Source organism: Suncus etruscus, chromosome 14 (genome assembly GCF_024139225.1).
Source record: "Suncus etruscus isolate mSunEtr1 chromosome 14, mSunEtr1.pri.cur, whole genome shotgun sequence".
Lineage (NCBI taxonomy): Eukaryota > Metazoa > Chordata > Mammalia > Eulipotyphla > Soricidae > Suncus > Suncus etruscus.
In genome coordinates, this window is record NC_064861.1 from 62,096,659 (window position 1) to 62,117,289 (window position 20,631).

The following is a 20,631-nucleotide window of genomic DNA, read 5'->3' on the forward strand; positions in this document are numbered from 1 at the left end:
CCCCCGGCATCCCATATGGTCCCCCCAAGCCAGGGGCAATTTCTGAGCGCTTAGCCAGGAGTAACCCCTGAGAATCAAAAGGGTGTGGCCCCCCCCCCCAAAAAAAAAGGGTAGCAGGATATTAAGGTGTTAAGGTGCTTCTTTTTTGGGGGGGTGGTTTGGGTTTTTGGGCCACACCCGGCGGTGCTCAGGGGGTACTCCTGGCTGTCTGCTCAGAAATAGCTCCTGGCAGGCACGGGGGACCATATGGGACACCGGGATTCGAACCAACCACCTTTGGTCCTGGATCGGCTGCTTGCAAGGCAAATGCCTCTGTGCTATCTCTCCGGGCCCTAAGGTGCTTTTTTTGCCTGTAGTTGACTAGTGTTGATCCTTGGCACTGACAGGAGCATTGCTGGATATTACCCTGTTGGTTTCTTGGGTTCTTGTATCCTTGGGTTTTCATGTTGAACCAATGTCTGGCTTTCTTGCTTGACCAAGAATTACCAGGAGTGATCATCCTGAGTACTGCATTTTGGGGGAAGTTACAAATTAAGCTTTAGTTGCTGCAATGGTAAGCCCCATCAAGTGTGATCCATTAGTGTTAAAGGACACACAAAATGAAGATAACCATTTAGGAATTTTTTTGGTGATTTGGGGATTCCTTGGGAGTGGAAGAGGCCTCCTATGATTGTCTTGGGCCGCGATGGCGAATCATGGCAGGCGTGCCAGCAGCTGGCAAGCGGAAAGGTCCACAATTAAGATATGCGGCACGTGCCGCATAGTTTTTAGATACTAAAATCTTGTTATTAAGGTTTAATTGATGTGTTTGCACTTTTGAGGAAATTTTTTGGTTGTGTGCTCTAGTTTGGGCACTTGGGCTCAAAAAGGTTAGTCATCACTGGTCTAGGGGTTCAAGAAGACAGAACCGTGAGCAGTGGTGCCTACTAGCAGAGTCATCTCGAGATACTGGGTGGGTGAGTGGGCTTCAGGAACACTGTTGACATCAAGTTTACTCCAGGTCATACATCTGCTTAGAGACATCATTTTATTTATTTTTGTACATCAGATTTAAAACTAGGACCTCGTAATGCTAGGTACATGTTCTATCACCACCAATTTCTTTATTTTTGGGGGGGGGGCCACACCCGACATTGCTCAGGTGTTACTCCTGGCTGTCTGCTCAGAAATAGCTCCTGGTAGGCATGGGGGACCATTTTGTTTTTTCTTTATTTGGAGTATGGTCCTTTATTTATTGGGGGTGTAATGATGCTGGGCCTACTTCTTTAGGCTCATGGGTTTCTCCTATGTAGTGCTTTGAGGGAGTGTGCCTGTTGTTTTTGTTTGTTTGTTTTGGGCCACACTCTTGTTTGATGCTCAGGGGTTATTCCTGGCTATGCGCTCAGAAATTGCCGCTGGCTTGGGGGGGACTGTATGGGACGCCGGGGTGGGGGGGAATCGAACTGTGGTCCTTTCCTTGGCTAGCGCTTGCAAGGCAGACACCTTACCTCTAGCGCCACCTCGCCAGCCCCTGTTGTTTTGTTTTGTTTGGGGCCACACCTAAAGGCTTTGCACTCAGAAATTGCTCCTGGCTGGGGGACCATATGGGATGCCGAGAATTGAACCCATGTCCTTCCTGGGTCAGCTGCATGCAAGGCAAAGCAAATGCACTATCACTGTGCTACCATTCTGTCCCGTACCTGTAATCTTGGTGATGGAATCTGGATCTCTGCCTGCAGCACATGTGACCTGACCTCTTAATGCCCTGGCCTTATTTGTATTTGTTTTGTTTTGTTTTTGAGCCACACCTGGTGGTGCTCAGGGCTACTCCTGCCTGGCTCTACACTCAGGAATCTCTCTTGGTGGACTCAGGGACTTTATGGGGTGCCATGGATTGGATCCAGATTGGCTATGTGTAAGGCAAATGCTCTACCTACGGGACTCTTTTTAGCCCCTAAATCCCTAACCTTGTCCAGTTGCTATCCTCCTATCTTTGGCTATGCTTTTTTTTTAATCCTGCTTTTTTTATTATTATTATTTGGCTATGTTTTAATGCGTTTTTTTCAGTGATTAGTATCTGAGTACAAGATGTATATAACTACATATTGTAAACTCCTAGCATATATTCCCAAGAATAGTGCTAATTTTTCTATGCTTGTTGATCACTCTTAGAATTTTCAGAGTCATAAATCATTTCCGAGTTATGCTAGGACAAAAATGGACCCCAATTTGCCATTTACTGGATGTCTAAATACGCTATTTGGAGTTTTATAGAGCTGCAACCAGAGAAGCTTTATTTCTTGTTTGTTTGCTTTTGTTTTTTGGGCCACACCCTGTGATACTCGGGTTACTTCTGTCTGTGCACTCAGGAATTATTCCTGGTGGATACCATATGAAATGCCAGGGACCAAACGCAGCGTGTGCAAGACAAGAACCCTACCTGCTGTACTTTGTATTTTGGTCCCAAAGTAAAGTAGTTTTATTTAAGGAATAAACTTCTGTGCTCACTTTGGCAGCATATATTCTAAAATTGTAAAGATACAGAGAAGATTAGCAGGGCCCTTGCACAAGGATGATACAAATTCGTGGTGTTCCTTTTTTAAAAAAAAAAGAAAAATTAGGGAAAAAATTAGAAAAAAGAAAAATTAGGGGCCGGAGTGGTGGCTCTAGCAGTAAGGCGTCTGTCTCCCTTGCACATGCTAGCCTAGGACGGACCACGATTCCTTTCTATCCCCTGGAATCTCATATGGTCCCCTAAGCCGAGTGATTTCTGAACGCATAGCCAGGAGTAACCCCTGTGCATCACCGGGTGTGGCCGGAAAAACAAACAAACAAAAATTAGAAAAGTTTGAGGAAAGATGTTGTTAGGTGAAAATAAGGATTTTTTCTGGGGGGGGGGAACCATTTTCTTTGGAGGTAAGTTTCTTTCTAGCATTACCTAAAGCTTGACAGTTCTTTTTGCTTGTTTGTTTTGATTTTTGGGCCACCACCCCAACCCCCCGCGATGTTCAGGGGTTACTCCTGGCTACGATCTCAGAAATCACTCCTGGCTTGGGGGGCCATATGGGATGCTGGGGATCAAACTACGGTTCATCCTAGGTTAGTGCTTACAAGGCAAACACCCTACCGCTTTCGCCACCGCTCCAGCCCCTAAACTTAAATTTTTTTTCTTTTTGGTTTGCGGAGGCTAGTTTGCAGGGCCATGGTATAATGGGCAGGGCACTTGGCAACCTGGCGTGAATACTGGCTCCCCATCTGGCCTCCCAAGCACTGCCAGGAGTAAACCTTGAACACAGTCAAGAGAAACCTCTGAGCACTACCAGATGTGGTTCAAAATCAATATATATTGTTTTGTTCTTATTGTAGTTCAGGTAACATGGCTATAATAGTGTTGATACTTATGCTTTGGGTGAACAAAATTACGGTACCACCAAAATGTCCCATAAACCTCCACCACTGCACTTTGTCACTTCTAGTCAGCCTTCTCCTCCCAATTTTTCTTTTCTTTTTTCTTTTTTCTCTCTTTTTTTTGGTCCTTGGGCCACACCCATCGGCGCCCAGGGGTTACTCCTGGCTCTCTGCTCAGAAATCGATCCTGGCAGGATGGGGGACCATATGGGAATGCCGGGATTCGAACCACCTTGGTCCTGGGTGGCTGCTTGCAAGGCAAACATCCTACCTACTGCAGTGCTATCTCTCCAGCCCCTATTTTTATTTTTTTAAACATTTGTTTATTTGTTTATTTTGGTTCTTTGGCACCCGGTAGTGTTCAGGAATTACTCCTGGCTCTGCACTCAGAAATAGCTCCTGGCTGGCTTGGACAGTATGGAATGCTGGGAATCGAACCTGGATTCATCCCAGTCAGCTGCAAGCTGCTTGCAAGGCAAACACCATATGGCTGTACTCTCACTCCAGTCCCCCAAACTAATTTTTTTTTTTTTTTTGGTTTTTGGGTCACACCCAGCAGTGCTCAGTGGTTACTCCTGAAAAAAAAAGAAAGAAAGAAAGAAAGAAATCGCTCCTGGCAGGCTCAGGGACCATATGGGGTGCCGGGATTCAAACTACCACCCTCTGCATGAAAGGCAAACGCCCTACTTCCATGCTATCTCTGGCCCCCAAACTAATTTTTAATAAGTAATGCCATTTTATGCTGAACATAGGAAAAAAAATTTTTTTTTTGGTTTTTGGGCCACACCCGGTGGTGCTCAGGAGTTACTCCTGGCTGTCTGCTCAGAAACAGCTCCTGGCAGGCACGGGGGACCATATGGGACACCGGGATTCGAACCAACTACCTTAGGTCCTGGATTGGCTGCTTGCAAGGCAAATGCCGCTGTGCTATCTCTCCAGGCCCAACATAGAAAAAAATTTAAAGTTTTTGGGCTTTACTTGGCAGTTCTCAGGTTTGCACCTGGCATTGTGCTCAGGGGTTACTCTTGGCATTCCTCAGGGGACCATATGCAATAGTGCTAGAGACTGAATTTGGCTTTACCATTTGTAACACAAGCACTATCTCTGTACTATCTCTGTGGTCCTGGTAATTAATTTTTTTTTGGGTCACATCTATCAATGTTCTGGAATTTGTTCACGCCATGCTCAGGAATCATTTCTAGTTGTGTTCAGGGGATCATATGCACTGTTAAGAATCCGAACTGGGGGCCGGAGAGATAGCACAGCGGTGTTTGCCTTGCAAGCAGCCGATCCAGGACCTAAGGTGATTGGTTCAAATCCTGGTGTCCCATATGGTCCCCCGAGCCTGCCAGGAGCTATTTCTGAGCGGATAGCCAGGAGTAACCCCTGAGTGCTGCCAGGTGTGGCCCCCCCCCCAAAAAAAAATGAATCCAGCCATAGGGCACTTGCATGCGACCAACCCCGGATAGACTCTGGTTAGATTTCCTGAATCCCATATGGCCCACCGAGCCTGCCAGGAGCAACTTCTGAGTGCAGAGCCAGGAGTAACCCCTGAGTGCTGCTGGGTGTGGACCGCCCCCCCCCCCCCCAAAAAAAAACCATCCTGGGTTAGCCATGTACAAGACAAGTGATCTAATGTGCTGCACTATCTGTCCAGCTCAGAATTTTTTGTTGTTGTTATTTTATTTTGGGGGGGGGGGTTTGGGCCACACCTGGTGATGCTCAGGGGTTACTCCTGGCTATGCACACAGAAATCGCTCCTGGCTTGGGGGAACCATATAGGACGGCGGGTATCAAACCACGGTTTGTCCTAGGCTAGCACGGGCAAGGCAGACACCTTTACACCCTGCACCACCATTCCAGCCCCTATTATTTTTTTATAATAATTTTTATTTTGACCAAAGTGGATTACATATCTTTCACAGTAATATTTTAGGTATATAGTGACATTGAATCAGGGGAATTCCCACCACCAAAGTTGTCTTCCCTCCATCCCTGTTCCAGTATGCATCCCATATCCCCTTCCTTTACCCCTGGACTGCTAGTATAAGTTGGTCCCCTCTGTGTCTAGCTTGTTGTAGATTGGGTATCGATCTGTTGTCGTTGGATTTGGATTTGGTGTTTAAGTCTGATCATTTTTTATTACTACTTAATAATTCCAGCCCCTATGATTTTATTTTTGTTTTTGAGCTATACCCTGTGATACTGGGAACTCTGTGCTCAGGAATCACTTATGGCAGTGCTCAGAGGACCATATAATGTGTTGGGATCAAACCTATATGAGCTATATGTGCAAGGAAAGTTCCTACCTGCTGTATTATTTCTCAGGTGCCATTATTAGCTTTTTGAGGGGAGCGGTTTGGACCACCCCCAGTGACATGCAGTGATGGCTAAACTTTTGAGTCTTGAGTGCCCAAACTGCTGCACAATACCTGGTCCTCCCAATGGACAATCCGGCCCTGTTGCTAGGTGAGCTGCAAAGCAGACACCTGCACACTAGCCTCCCACTGTGCTGCGTATCTTAATTGCAGACCCCTTCCTGAGTGCCAGCTGCAAGGCCTTTGTGTGCCATAGGTTCGACATCGAGGACTTAAGGGTTACTCCTGGCTGTGTGCTCAGAAATAGCTCCTGGCTTGGGGAACCGTATGTGATGGGGGGGGGGAAGGGGACGGGGTCCATCCTGTGTTGGCCATGTGCAAGGCAAACACTTCGCTATCACTCCAGCCCCGCTTTTTTTCTTTTTTCTTTTTAGTTCATTTAGTGTTTAGAAAGTGATTTGTAGGGATGAGCTGTAGTTCAGCATCAAAGTGCATGCCTTATATTCATGAGACTTGAGCATTGCTCTTGGCACTGCAAGAAAAGAAGCAACTGGAGAGAGAACTCAGTGGACTAGAATGCATGTTTTGTAAGCAGGAACACCAGGTTTGGTCCATCATCCAAGTACTGCCAGGAGTGACCATCCCTTCACCCCCACCCCCCAGCCAGGAGTAGGCCCTGAGCACTCCTGATGTGTCTCAAAAGAAAACAAGTAAAATGATTTATGCTTCTATTTTAGAATGATTACAGACCTGGGGCCAAAGAATAAGATGCACTAGTGGACAGATTGCTGATCAGAAGTTTGAAAACTGGGTTCTGTTTTCCTTCCTCAAATTGACTTTGCAGCCACGGAGAGGTAAATGTAATTTTCACTTACTGGTCTTAAAAAGGGGAATAATGGGGCCGGGTAGGTGGCGCTGGAGGTAAGGTGTCTGCCTTGCAAGCGCTAACCAAGGAAGGACCACGGTTCGATCCCCCGGCGTCCCATATGGTCCCCCCAAGCCAGGGGCGATTTCTGAGCACATAGCCAGGAGTAACCCCTGAGCGTCAAACGGGTGTGGCCCAAAAACCAAAAAAAAAAAAAAAAAAAAAAAAAAAAAAAAGGGGAATAATAAGGTTGGAGGAGTTGGATTAATTTTGGATATAGGAGATGTAAGACTGGGTGATTGAAAGCATGAAGACTATAGTTTGGGTTTGAAATTGCACTGCTACATAGGCTGGGTGATGCTGAATTTTTAATCTTTCTATTTTTATAGTTCTCATTTGTAAAAAATAACACCAATTATGGAGGCTCTTTTCAGAGTTGATAAAAATATTTAAAGCATTCAATATATTTTTTAGCATTAATTTTTTGTTGTTGTTGTTGTTTTTTGGGCCACACCCAGCGGTGCTCAGGGGTTACTCCTGGCTGTCTGTTCAGAAATAGCTCCTGGCAGGCACGGGGGACCATATGGGACACCGGGATTCGAACCAACCACCTTTGGTCCTGGATCGGCTGCTTGCAAGGCAAACGCCTCTGAGCTATCTCCCCGGACCCCAGCATTAAATTTTTTTTTTTTTTTTTTTTTTTTTTTTGGTTTTTGGGCCACACCCGGCGGTGCTCAGGGGTTAATCCTGGCTGTCTGCTCAGAAATAGCTCCTGGCAGGCACGGGAACCATATGGGACACCGGGATTCTAACCAACCACCTTTGGTCCTGGATCGGCTGCTTGCAAGGCAAACGCCACTGTGCTATCTCCAGGCCCAGCATTAAATATTTTTAAGTACCATTCTGAGTTTTTATCTAGAAAGACATCAGGAAATGGCTACTTTTGTGTAGAAACCCTGCAAGTATATATTCTAACTTTTGACAAGCTATTTAAAAGACCTGTTATAAAAAAGAAAAAGACGGGGCCGGGCGGTGGCGCTAGGGGTAAGGTGCCTGCCTTGCCTGCGCTAGCCTAGGACGGACCGCGGTTCGATCCCCCGGCTCCCCCGGCGTCCCATATGGTCCCCCAAGAAGCCAGGAGCAACTTCTGAGCTCATAGCCAGGAGTAACCCCTGAGCGTCACAGGGTGTGGCCCAAAAACCAAAAAAAAAAAAAAAAAAAAGAAAAAGACCTGTTATAATTGAGTTTGTGTAGCTGATGACGTATGTTTGCACAGAATGTGACAATCGTGTGTATGTGTGTGTGTGTATCTGTCTGTGTCTGTCTGTCCGTCCGTCCATCTACAAACAGTAGTGTGGGGATACTATAATTTCTGTGATAAGGTGGTAACGACCATTGTAGAAAACTTGAAATAGACCTCCTTTAGACATCAGGGTCAATTAGGCTTTGGGATCTCAATAACAAAGTAGGGTTCTGTGTATAAAAAATACTTGAGGCTAGGGAGATAGCATGGAGGTTTGCCTTGCATGCAGCAGGACAGGGTTCTAATCCCGGTGTCCCATATGGTTCCCAGTGCCTGCCAGGGGCGATTTCTGAGCTTAGAGCCAGGAGAAACCCCTGAGCACTGCCAGGTGTGATCCAAAAACCAAAAAAATAAAAAAAAAACTTCAAGGCTGGAGTGAGTATGGCTAATAGGACACTTGCCTTGCATATAGCCAACCCAGGTTTGATCTCCAGTATCCCATATGATCACCCTAGCCCACCAGGAATAATTCCTTAGTGCAGAGCCAGGAATAATCTGAGCATTGCTGGGTATGTACCCTACTCCCCCCCCAAAAAAAAAAAAAAAAAACAAACAACTAAATGGGCCAAAGCGGTGGTGTGGAGCGGTAAGGCATCTGTCTTCTGGCAGTAGCCTAGGAGTGACAGCAGTTCAATCCCCTGGTTTCCCATATGGTTTCCCAACCAGGAGCGATTTCTGAGTGCTTAGCCAGGAGTAGCCTTGAGCATCACCGGGTGTGCCCCCTCCCCCCTCAAAAAAAAAAAAAAAAAACCCAAGCATCAACAGAACATCTACCAACCAAATAGCACGTTTCTCATCCTCTGAAAAATGTGATTGCAGGGCCGGAGAGATAGCATGGAGGTAAGATGTTTGCCTTGCATGCAAAAGGATGGTGGTTCAAATCCCGGCATCCCATATGATCCCCTGAGCCTGCCAGGAGTGTTTTCTGAGCTCATAGCCAGAAGTAACCCCAGAGCACTGCTGGGTGTGACCCCCCCCCCCCAAAAAAAGTGTTAAGGCAGAATGGAGTGTTAATGGGAATTATAGATTCGGAGATTAGATAAATTTATATGAATGGATCATTGATTTTTTTTTTTTTTTTTTTTTGGTTTTTGGGCCACACCCAGCTGTCTGCTCAGAAATAGCTCCTGGCAGGCACGGGGGACCATATGGGACACCGGGATTCGAACCAACCACCTTTGGTCCTGGATCGGCTGCTTGCAAGGCAAGTGCTGCTGTGCCCAATGATCTTTTTCTTACGAGCTGTGGCTAGAGTAGATAGAGGAAAGGAAAAGGAGCAGAAGCTCTATTCTTGAAATTTCTATTATCTAAATGAGTAGCTTTTTTACCTTGATAATAGGGAAATACAAGGTCAGTGAATACAGAAATGATTTGTGCCTTAGAGGTTCTTTTAGGAATGTAGTTACAGAGTGCATAGTATTGAAATGCTGAAAAGTAAAACAAAAATGATTTGAAAAGCTATTGAGAAATTAGCCTAAAATTTAGGGAATGGGAATTGGTTACTTTTAAGTATTTTGGCTAGCTTAATTATTTAGATCCCTGTTTCTCAAACTGGGATATGAATACCCTTAGGGTACAAAATGGTATCATTCCTGGGTACTTGAAGCCACAAGATAAAACATGACCCGTCTTCCTGGAGCTTCAGTTGTGCTCATTGAGGGGGCAGTGAGTTAAGTAATTTAACTGGTAAGTAATATGATTTTTTTTACATTAAAACAAAAACTTATGTGAGCAGAATGTGAAAGCTATTACTGTCTGATAACAAGTCTTCAATGAAATGAAACATTGTCTTCTGAGTGGGAAATTTTTTTAGGATTGGGGAAATTTTATATGGTACTATATATTTGTTCAGTTTTGTTTTAGGTTTCACTGACTGTGCTCAGGGCTTACTCCTGCCTCTGCACTTAGGAGTCACTTCTTGGGAGTTGGAGGTTGGGAAGGGAGGATTTAATGTGGTTCCAGGGATTGAACCTAGGTCAACTGAGGGTAAGGCAAGCATTTTATTACTGTACTATCTCTCTGAACCCTACTGAGGAAACATTTGATTAGAAATACTTTATTAGGGGCCGGGCGGTGGCGCTGGAGGTAAGGTGCCTGCCTTACCTGCGCTAGCCTAGGAGACGGACCGCAGTTCGATCCCCCGGCGTCCCATATGGTCCCCCAAGCCAGGAGCGACTTCTGAGCGCATAGCCAGGAGTAACTCCTGCGCGTTACCGGGTGTGGCCAAAAAACAAAAAAAAAAAAAAAAAAAAAAAAGAAAGAAATACTTTATTATTGTTATTAATGATTAATAATTATTATTAAGACACTTTGATTTGTGTTCAAATTCATAATAACAGTTGTTTCAGACCCACTACCAGTGTGACATTCACCCTACCAGTATCCCCAGTTCCCTGCTCATTACCTATCCTGTCCCCTTGTAGGCACAAACATTACTTCATATTGTTTGTAATAATACAGAGGTAAATGAATTATCAAAACTTAGAGGCCGGAGAGATAGCATGGAGGTAAGGCATTTGCTTTGCATGCAGAAGGATTGTGTTCGAATCCTGGCATCCCATATGGTCCCCCGAGCCTGCCAGGAGAGATTTCTGAGCATAGAACTAGGAGTAACCCCTGAACGTGGCCGGGTGTGACCCATAAACAAAAAAAAAGAGAATTGTCAAAACTTAGATCAAGGGCCAGAGCGATAGCATAGCAGTAGGACATTTGCCTTGCACGCGGCTGACCCAGGATGGACCTGGGTTCAATCCCCGGTGTCCCATGTGGTCCCCCGAGCCAGGAGTAATTTCTGAGTGCATAGTCAGGAGTAAACCCCTGAGTATCACCAGGTGTGGTCCAAAAAAAAACAAAAACAATCTTACATCAATATAAGGGTCAGTTTGAAATAGTTGTGATTGTCTGAGGATTTACTGGACTGTGGTTAGTGCTAAGATAAGTTTCTTTGTTACTGTTCAGATTTACTGATCTTGGTTATCTTCCCTGTAAGTTTCCCATCAGGTTTGCTCTGACTCTGCTATGACATTGTGAGGTGTCTCCTAGTGGCTTCTGGCCTGTGGCCCCAGATCTATAGAGCTGGAACAAATTTGGTGTCTGTGCCCTCAGACAGAAAGGGGAATCTGTTGCCATCTCTTCTGAGGATGCCTCAGGATAGTTATCCCAACCAAAGTTCCTGGGAATAGTCCATGGACATTGGTTTCTTTTGGAGCTTAGTAGAGGAGCCATTTTGTTGTTGTTGTTGTTTTGTCACCTAGCAGTGATCAGAGATCAGTCCTGGAAGGCTCAGGGAACTTATAGGGTGCTAAACATTAAACCCAGGTCAGCCTCAAGCAAGACAAGTGCCCTGCCCACTGTACTATGGCTCTGACCCCATGAAAAGAAATGCTTTTGAACTATAGAGTAGTTCTATCACCAGTTACTTATTTTCTTATATTGTATTCAAAGGTGCTTCCTACAGTCTGACAGGCACAAGGTAGTTTCTAGATAACTGAACCGAATTAGAAACATTGCCTACTCCCATTCCTCCTCATAATGCTCAGGAATGGTTCAAAGTAGAGAGTGAGAACATGCACACTACCACACAATTTTTTTAAATTGAATTACTATGGATTACAAAGTCACAAAGATAATCATGATTGAGTTTCTGGTCTGTAATGTTCCAATACCAGTCTCCAGCAGTCCATTGCTCTTCACCAATTTCCTTATTTCCTTCCTGATCCCACCCACTGAATTCTATAGAACAATTCTCAAGTGTCCCATTAGCTCATCCACAATTAGCAGTTTTACTGGTTTTTACATATCCTCTTTAAATAGCAAGAGTGAAAATGGTGACATCCTAATCTCTGAGCTATAGTATTTATAACTCTTAAAATATTTCTTTTGAGGGGCCGGAGAGATAGCATGGAGGTAAGGCATTTGCCTTTCATGCAGAAGGACGGGGGTTCGAATCCCGGCATCCCATATGGTCCCCTGTGCCTGCCAGGGGCGATTTCTGAGTTTAGAGCCAGGAGTCAAAAGCCCCGATCACAGCCAGGTGTGGCCCAAAAACCTGGCTACACTAAAAGTAAAAATAAATATGAAAATGTGTTAATCACACCTTTCCCCAAGGATGTTCTATTTACTATATCTACCTATATTACTGCAGAATTCTTAAAGTTCTGGCAGATATAGGGAAAAAAAACCCTCAAAATTAAATTGTATCAAAGTAAAGGTAATATTAGTGACAGCACCAAACACTATTGAGAAGCCTCACAACAATAAAATTCTAATACATACTTAAAATCAAAAGTATATCAAAGACATGGGGCCGGAGAGGTGGCGCTAGAGATAAGGTGTCTGCCTTGCAAGCGCTAGCCAAGGAAGGACCACGGTTTAATCCCCAGGTGTCCCATATGGTCCCCCCAAGCCAGGGGCAATTTCTGAGTGCTTAGGAGTAACCTCTGAGCATCAAATGGGTGTGGCCCAACCCCCCCCCAAAAAAAAAGCCAAAAAAACAAAGACTGCCCAGTTCCACTAGATTCAAAAGTAGTAATACATAGCCTCCATATCATTTTCCTAGATATGTAGTAATGTATGTCCGTCTATCAAGAGAGCTAAAGAGGGCCAGAGAGATAGCATGGAGGTAAGGCATTTGCCTTGCGTGTGAAGGTGGTTCAGATCCCGCCGTCCCATATGGTCCCCTGAGTCTGCCAGGGGCGATTTCTGAGCCTAGAGCCAGGAGTAAACCCTCCCCCCCAGAGTTGCCGGGTGTGACCCAAAAACCAAAAAAAATTTTTTTCTTTTGAAACATTGTTCTTTTTGGGAGGGGGTGGAGTTTTAATCTGATACTCTGTTGCTTAATGGAGCCACATTCATTGATTCCACAGCAGCTTATTTTGTTGATTTGGTTCCTTGGGCTACACCTGGCTCAGAAGCTACTTAGTCTCGAGTGCTAGTGGTGCTCAGGGAACATGGCTGCTGGAGATTAAACCTAGCCCTCCTACATGCAAAGTATGGGCTCAGACCATTAAGCTATCTCTCCAGCTCTAAAAGTAACTTCTTTAACTGTCCTGTGTGTTTTTAAGGAGGGGAGGCCTTGGGCCACACCCTGCAGTTCTCAGGAGCTATTGGCTGGCTCATTATTGTACTCAGTACTCAGTATTGAGCTACAACAGTGCTCAGAGGACCTTTTGTGGTCCAGTATTTTTTTTGTTAGGTCTTTTGTTGTGGTTTTGAGCCACACACAGTTTCTCTTTACTCCTGGCTCTGTACTCAGGAATCATGCCTGAGGCTGCTGGGGAATCGTATGGGATGCCAGGGATGGAACCCAGGTCAGCTATATGCAAGGCAAGCACCTTACCTACTGTATTATCTCTTTAGCTCCAGTGCCATGTATTTTAATTGGGGTCTGCTGCACCATAATTTCTGGAATCATCTTCAGAATTGTTTTCAAGTAGGAATTAATTTAATAGTTTAGCTCCTCTATAGTACAGTGGGTTGCCTTGCACATGGCCAGTCTGGGTTCAAAATCCCTGCATACCATATGGTCCCCTGAGCATTGCCAGGTGTGGCCCAGAAACCAAAAAGAAAATAAATTTAGCTTCTTCCTTGCAAGCAGAAAGTTGTCCCATCTACTGCACCACTGCCCTGCTCCATATGCCCATTGTCAAAGATTCTGACAGCGTAACACTGCTGTTTGTGATCCTTGGTACCACAACGAAGTATGCAATTTCTTGCAATCACTGCAATTGAAGTTTAACTTTAATCACATATGTTAGTGGCAGGGAGGGATTACATTTTTGATAATGCATAGTCTATGAATTCAGGTTTTATATGTAAACCTAATTGGTTCTAGATACATTTAAATGACTTGTCGGAAATGATGTGAATCAGATCATCCCAGATAGATGTTCACTAAGTATCTTTAAACTGTAATATTTACTGAACAGTTGTAATGAACTATTTCCATACTTTGAATATTACCTTTTTACTTTATGCTATGCACTACATTAAGTATTGGAATTTGGGGGCCGGAGAGATAGCATGGAGGTAGGGCATTTGCCTTTCATGCAGGAGGTAATCAGTTTGAATTCCGGTGTCCCATATGGTCCCCTGTGCCTGCCAGGAGCAATTTCTGAGCCTGGAGCCAGGATTAACCCCTGAGCACTGCCCAGTGTGACTCAAAAACCACACACACACAAAAAAAAAGTATTTGAATTTGAATAAGAACAAATTCTTTTCCTGAGGCCTTGAGTATGGGGCAAGGAATTTATGTGTTGATGTATTGATAAAAGTGTCTTTCAGAAATAAATAAAAAGGGGGGCACTGGAGAGATAGCATGGAGGTAGGGTATTTGCCTTGCATGCGGAAGGACGGTGTTCAAATCCCGGCATGCCATATGGTCCCCAGAGCCTGCCAGGAGCAATTTCTGAGCATAGAGCCAGGAGGAATCCCTGAGCACTGCCGGGTGTGACAGCCCCCCCCCCCAATGTCTTTCAGGGCTAGGGATCTCTTATATGGTAGGTGACATATTTGAGTTTGGTCCCCAACACTGGGTTCAAAATCCTTCACTGTAGGTACTATGTACTATCAGGTATGGTCCTTACAACAGTGAAAAATTAATTAAAAGATAAAATGAGCCACAGAGATAGCACAGCAGTAGGTTGTTTGCCTTGCACACAGCCGATCAAGGACAGATAGTAGTTCGAATCCCGGCATTTCATATGGTCCCCCAAGCCTGCCAGGAGTAACCCCCGAATGCCGCGGAGTGTGACCCAAAAACAAAAATAAAGACTGTGGTCTTCTAAATTTCAACAATTATTCATAATATATACTTTGCATTAAATTGAACAGACAGGAGGCCAGAGCAGTGGCACAGTAGGTAGGGCACTTGCCTTGCATTTGCTAACCTGGTTTTGATCCTGCCATTCCATATGACCTCTAAGCCCATCAGGATTAATACCTGAGCACTATAGGGTATGGCCCAAAAACACAAAGTAAATCAAAACATTAATAATTGAACAACTGGGTGCCGGCGAGGTGGTGGCGCTAGAGGTAAGGTGTCTGCCTTGCAAGCGCTTGCCAAGGAAGGACCACTGTTGGATCCCCCGGCATCTCATATAGTCCCCCCCCCCCCAAGCCAGGGGCAATTTCTGAGCACTTGGCCAGGAGTAACTCCTGAGCATCAAACGGGTGTGGCCCGAAAAACCAAAAAGAAATAAAATAATTGAACAACTGTGACTATCATGTAATACAAAAGTTAAATGGGGCTTAGGAGTTTTTTAATTCTCAAAGGGCTGCAGTGGATTGTAGGAAACCATGATTCAATTTCTGGCATCAAGGACCAGAGAGATAGTGCCTAGCTGAGAGTGTCAAATGCAGGTTTGGTCCTAGCAATGCATATAGTCCCCCAAGCCTTTCAAAAGTGATCCCTGATGCAGAGCCAGGAGGGAGTAAGCCCTGAGTGCAGCGCACCAATATGACCCAATAAACAAAATAAAGCAAAATAAAAAGTTTCACAATTTTTGGCATCAAATTGATCCCTAAGCACATGGTTGGATATGTCCCAAAGCCTCTCAGAAAAGGTTAAGTGATGGGGCCAGAACAATAGCTCAGCAGTAGGGAGTTTACTTGCAAGCGGCTGACCCGGGATGGACCCTGGTTCAATTCCTGGCATCTCATATGGTTCCCCAAGCCTGACAGGAACAATTTCTGAGCGTAGAGCCAGGAGTAAGTGTCGCTGGGTGTGGCAAAAAGAAAAGTTTAAGTGATATTATAAATTGGGGAGCTGGAGCGATAGCACATTGGTAGGGTGTTCCCTTGCACGCGGTTGACCTAGGACAGACAGCCCCTGCGGTTCGAGCCCCCGGCATCTCCCCCTAGCCAGGAGTGATTTCTGAGTGCATAGCCAGGAGTAACCCTAGAATGTCACTGGGTGTGGCCCAAAACCCCCCAAAAATGTGATATAAATTGGGTTTTATGGATGAGGAAATTAGATTAATAAGAAAATCTCCAGGCCTTGAGAGTAAGACATACAACATCAGGTAAGGCAGTTGACTTTCAAGAGGCTGATTCAAGTTCTATCCCTGGTGTAAGAAATGGTCCTCTGGCACTGCCAGAAGTGATCACTGGCACAGGGCCAGGAGTAAGCTCACACTGCCAGATAAAAGTTGCTAAAGTATCAGTTTTGTAAGTTTGAGTCCCTAAGGTTTTTTTGAGTTTTTTTTTTTTTGTTGTTGTTGTTTTTTGTCACACCCGGCAGTGCTCAGAGGTTACTCCTGGCTCTATGATCAGAAATTGCTCCAGGCAGGCTCAGGGTACCATATGGGATGCCGGGATTTGAACCACCATCCTTCTGCATGCAAGGCAAAAATGCCCTACCTCTATGCTATCTCTCCGGCCCACATTTTTGGTTTTTTTTTTTTTGTTTGTTTGTTTTTTGTTTTTGGGCCACTCCCATTGACGCTCAAGGGTTACTCCTGGTTATGCGCTCAGAAATTACTCCTGGCTTGGGGGGACAATATGGGATGCCGGGGGAATCAAACCTCGGTCCCTAGGCTAGTGCTTGCAAGGCAGACACCTTACCTCTAGCGCCACCGCTCCGGAGGCCCTAAATTTGATCCCTGATAGAACAACCATTTGCTGACCATTTGGATAGTTCAGCAGTCTGAGACTTAGGATGTCATTATGTAGTACAGTTTTTTGTTTTGTTTTTTGCTTTTTGGGCTACACTCAGTGACGCTCAGGGGTTGCCCCTGGCTATGCGCTCAGAAATGGCTCCTGGTTTGGGGGACCATATGGGACACTGGGGAATCGAACTGTGGTTAGTCCTAGGTTAGTGCAAGGCAAACGCCCTACTGCTTGTGCCACCGCTCTGGCCCAGGAGTACAGTATTGATGCACAGACAGTATTGTGCCCAAACTAAATGTGCGTATACCACAGCAATCCCTGGTGAATGTTACATCCAGAATGTGCAAGAACACCACAACTAAATGAGTTTTGGCACTCCTCCCCCCCACAAGTATGAGTGTAGGTACCATAGGCAGTTGTGTAAACCATTATTGAAATAGCACAGTTGAGGTGATAGGGAGTCTCACACATGCTTAGTTGTAGTGCTAGGACATTTTGTTTGGTTGGTTTTGGTTTTTGGGCAACACCCAGGGGTTCTTCCTAGCTCTGCATTCAGGAATTACTCTTGTTGGGGGAGGGGGGTGACGATACGACCATATGGAATGCTGGACATCAAACCCAAGTTGACTGTATGCAAGACAAACCCCATCACTACCATGTTATTGCTCTGGCCCCACTAGCACATTTTTGCTTGCAGTATTTACTGGGGATTGTACACTTTTATTGGTACTCTTATGGGACCACTGGTGCTTGTACACATACTCATTTTCGTATGTGCCAGAAATTGTGCACTCTGTCATAGCTCTGGAGTCCCATGTAGCAGACCATTCAATGCCTATGGTCATAACATGCTAATTTAGTGATTTTAAGAAAGCATACATCTTTTCTTGAGTGATTTTTTTTTTTTGGTGGGGGGGGGAGGAACACATGACAGAGCTGGGTTGAAGAATGCTACTTCCGGGCCTGGAGAGATAGCACAGCGGCGTTTGCCTTGCAAACAGCCAATCCAGGACCAAAGGTGGTTGGTTCAAATCCTGGTGTCCCATATGGTCCCCCGTGCCTGCCAGGAGCTATTTCTGAGCAGACACCCAGGAGTAACCCCTGAGCACTGCTGGGTGGGACCCAAAAACAAAACAAAACAAAAAAAAGAATGCTACTTCCACGGTGCTTAGGGTGGACTGTCCCTGGCATAGAACCTGGTTCTTCCGCATGGAAAGCATGTGTTTAGCCTTCTTTTTGCCTTGTTATCTGAGAAAGCAAGATGGGTCAACTTTATTGGAGCCATCGAGAAAATTTGGGGTTGGGCTCTTGCCACATCTGTTTGAACTGTAAATATGGCCTCAATATGTGCTGCCAGAATGGAAGGACATTGGCTTTATCCAGTTGGGTTAAAGTGAACTTCTGGTATTGATCATCAAAGACATCTGATATCAATGTATGTAAATAAAAGGACTTAAAAAAGAAAGCACGTGTTCAGTCCAGTAGACTATCTCTTCAGTCCATGGTAACATGCTAGTCATTAATAGATTATATACCCTCAAACTTTCATTGTACATTATTTTTAGTCACTATTGAATAGGTATAGAGTGGGATTTTTTGATAGTTATTCTTTTTTTTTGGTGGGAGGGTAACACCCGGTGGCGCTCAGGGGTCACTTCTGGCTCTGCACTCAGAAATCGCTCCTGGCCCCCAGGAATTGAATTGGGATCCATCCAGGTTTGGCCATAAACACCTTTCCACTGTGTTATTGCTTTAGCCCCTTTTAATTGTTATTCTGAATTATATTCTCAGAGTAAATTTTTAGTAATCAGCAGTTTGGAGTATATATTTGTTTTATCACTGATTTATTAGAAAATTATTGAATTATCTATTCAACTCATTTACTGGAGAGCAATGCTAAGTATTAGACAAAAAGGAAAGCAAAGTGCTCTATTGCTAAGCTACATTCACTGCTAGTTTTTTGTTTTTTTTTTTTTGGTTTTTGGGCCACACCCGGTAATGCTCAGGGGTTACTCCTGGCTATGTGCTTAGAAGTTGCTCCTGGCTTGGGGGACCATATGGGACGCCGGGGGATCGAACCGCGGTCCGTCCAAGGCTAGCCCAGGCAAGGCAGGCACCTTACCTTTAGCGCCACCGCCCGGCCCCTCACTGCTAGTTTTAAACATTTCTTATACTTAAATTCTGGTGGTTTGTTGTTGTTGTTGTTGTTGTTGGTTTTTTTGGGTTTTTGGATCACACCCTGCAGCGCTCAAAAATTGCCCCTGGCAGGCACGGGGGACTATATGGGATGCTGGGATTCGAACCACCTTCCTGCATGGAAGGCAAAATGCCTTATATCCATGCCTATCTTGCCGGTTCGTTCGTTCTTTCTTTCTTTCTTTCTTTCTTTCTTTCTTTCTTTCTTTTCTTTCTTTCTTTTCTTTCTTTTTCTTTCTTTCTTTTTTCTTTTCTTTCTTTCTTTCCTTCTTTCTTTCTTTCTTCTTTCTTTCTTTCTTTCTTCTTCTCTTTCTTCTTTCTTCCTTTCTTCTTCCTTCCTTCCTCCTTCATCCCTCCCTCCCTCCCTTCCTTTTCCTTCCTTCCTTCCTTCCGTCCTTTTTTCCTTCCTTCCTTCTTTCTTTCTTTTTCTCTCTCTCTTTCTCTCTCTCTCTCTCTTTCCTCCCTCCCTCCCTCCCTCCCTCCCTCCTTCCTTCCTTCTCTCTCTCATTCTTTCTTTTTTTTTTTACCATACCTAGTGACAATCAGGGGTTACATCTGGCTATGCACTCAGAAATCTCTCTGGCTTGGGGGACCATATGGGACACCAAGGAATGGAACTGCGGTTCATCCTAGATTAGCTGCATGCAAGGCAAACCCTACTGCTTTGCCACCACTCCGGCCCCAAATTCTGTATTTCTTTTGAAAGAGGTAGATGGATGATCGACTATCCTCTCTTAACAGGAGAGAATATATGAGTACTAAAGTGAGGACTTTGGGGGCTGGAGAAAGTACAGTGGGTAGGGCTCTTGCATTTTGTGTTGCTTTGCATGTGGCCACCCCAGGTTTTTGTTACTTGACACCCCATGTGATTTTCCAAGCCCATTAGGAAAGATCCTTGAGTTCATAGCCAAGAGTAAGCCCTGCTTGGTGTGGTCCAAAACCAATTTTTGAATAAATTAAAAAAGTGAGGATTTTGGGGCCAGAGAGATAGCATAGAGGTAAGGCATTTGCCTTGCATACCAGAAGGTCAGTGGTTCGAATACCGGCATCCCATATGGTCTTCCGAGCCTGCCAGGAGTGATTTCTGAGCGTAGAGCCAGGAGTAACCCCTGAGCGCTGTTGGGTATGACCCAAAAACCAAAAAAAAAGTGGTTTTATTTGTTAATAAAGGGCAGAACAAGTATTTTGATGCTGTGCTTGCCAGTCAGTACGCATTTGGTGTGCATTCGCTGCCTTCATCAAAGTAGGTTTCAGAGATATGCCTCATTTCTGGATTATGGACCAGAAGGTTTCAAGCAGGAGAAAAACCTTTGTTCTTGCTTTACTTCAGTTTCATTTTATTTTTATTATTTATTTATTTATTTATTTATTTTATTTGGTATTTTTTGGGGGGGTCACACCCAGTAGCGCTCAGGGGTTACTCCTGGCTCTACACTCAGAAATCGCTCCTGGCAGGCTCAGGGGATCTTATGGGATGCTGGGATTTGAACCACTGTCCTTCTGCATGCAAGGCGAACACCGTACTTCCATGCTATCTCTCCGGCCCCAGTTCAGTTTCATTTTGTACAGTTACTAAAATTTTCTGTCTGGATGCAAGAGAGATAAAATAGGATTTAAGGTGTTTACTTTACATGTGACCAGCCCTTATTCAGTTCCTGCTTTATACCCTGAGCATAGAGCCAGGAGTAAGCTCTGAGCACCACAAGGTATGATCCAAAACCCAATAACAAATAAAGATATGCTGATTTTTTTACACTTAGGGTTTTTATTTTTATGTATATTTTTAAATTTATTTATTTATTTATTTATTTATTTTTTGGTTTTTGGGCCACACCCAGCGGTGCTCAGGGGTTACTCCTGGCTGTCTGCTCAGAAATAGCTCCTGGCAGGCACGGGGGACCATATGGGACACTGGGATTCGAACCAGCCACCTTTGGTCCTTGATCGGCTGCTTG

General features: G+C 44.7%; 1 protein-coding gene and 1 non-coding gene across 2 annotated transcripts in view; both read left to right on the forward strand.

Annotated features, from left to right (window-relative positions):
* Positions 1-20,631, forward strand: part of CTCF (CCCTC-binding factor) — a 75,688-nt gene that overhangs the window by 4,287 nt on the left and 50,770 nt on the right. Inside the window, exon 2 of the mRNA XM_049786368.1 lies at positions 6,443-6,559. The gene's annotated coding sequence lies outside the window, so the exon portion shown is untranslated. The remainder of the gene's footprint in view (positions 1-6,442; positions 6,560-20,631) is intronic.
* On the forward strand, positions 2,480-2,582 carry LOC126029210 (U6 spliceosomal RNA). Its single transcript, XR_007502855.1, has one exon. It is a non-coding gene; the product is annotated as a U6 spliceosomal RNA (small nuclear RNA).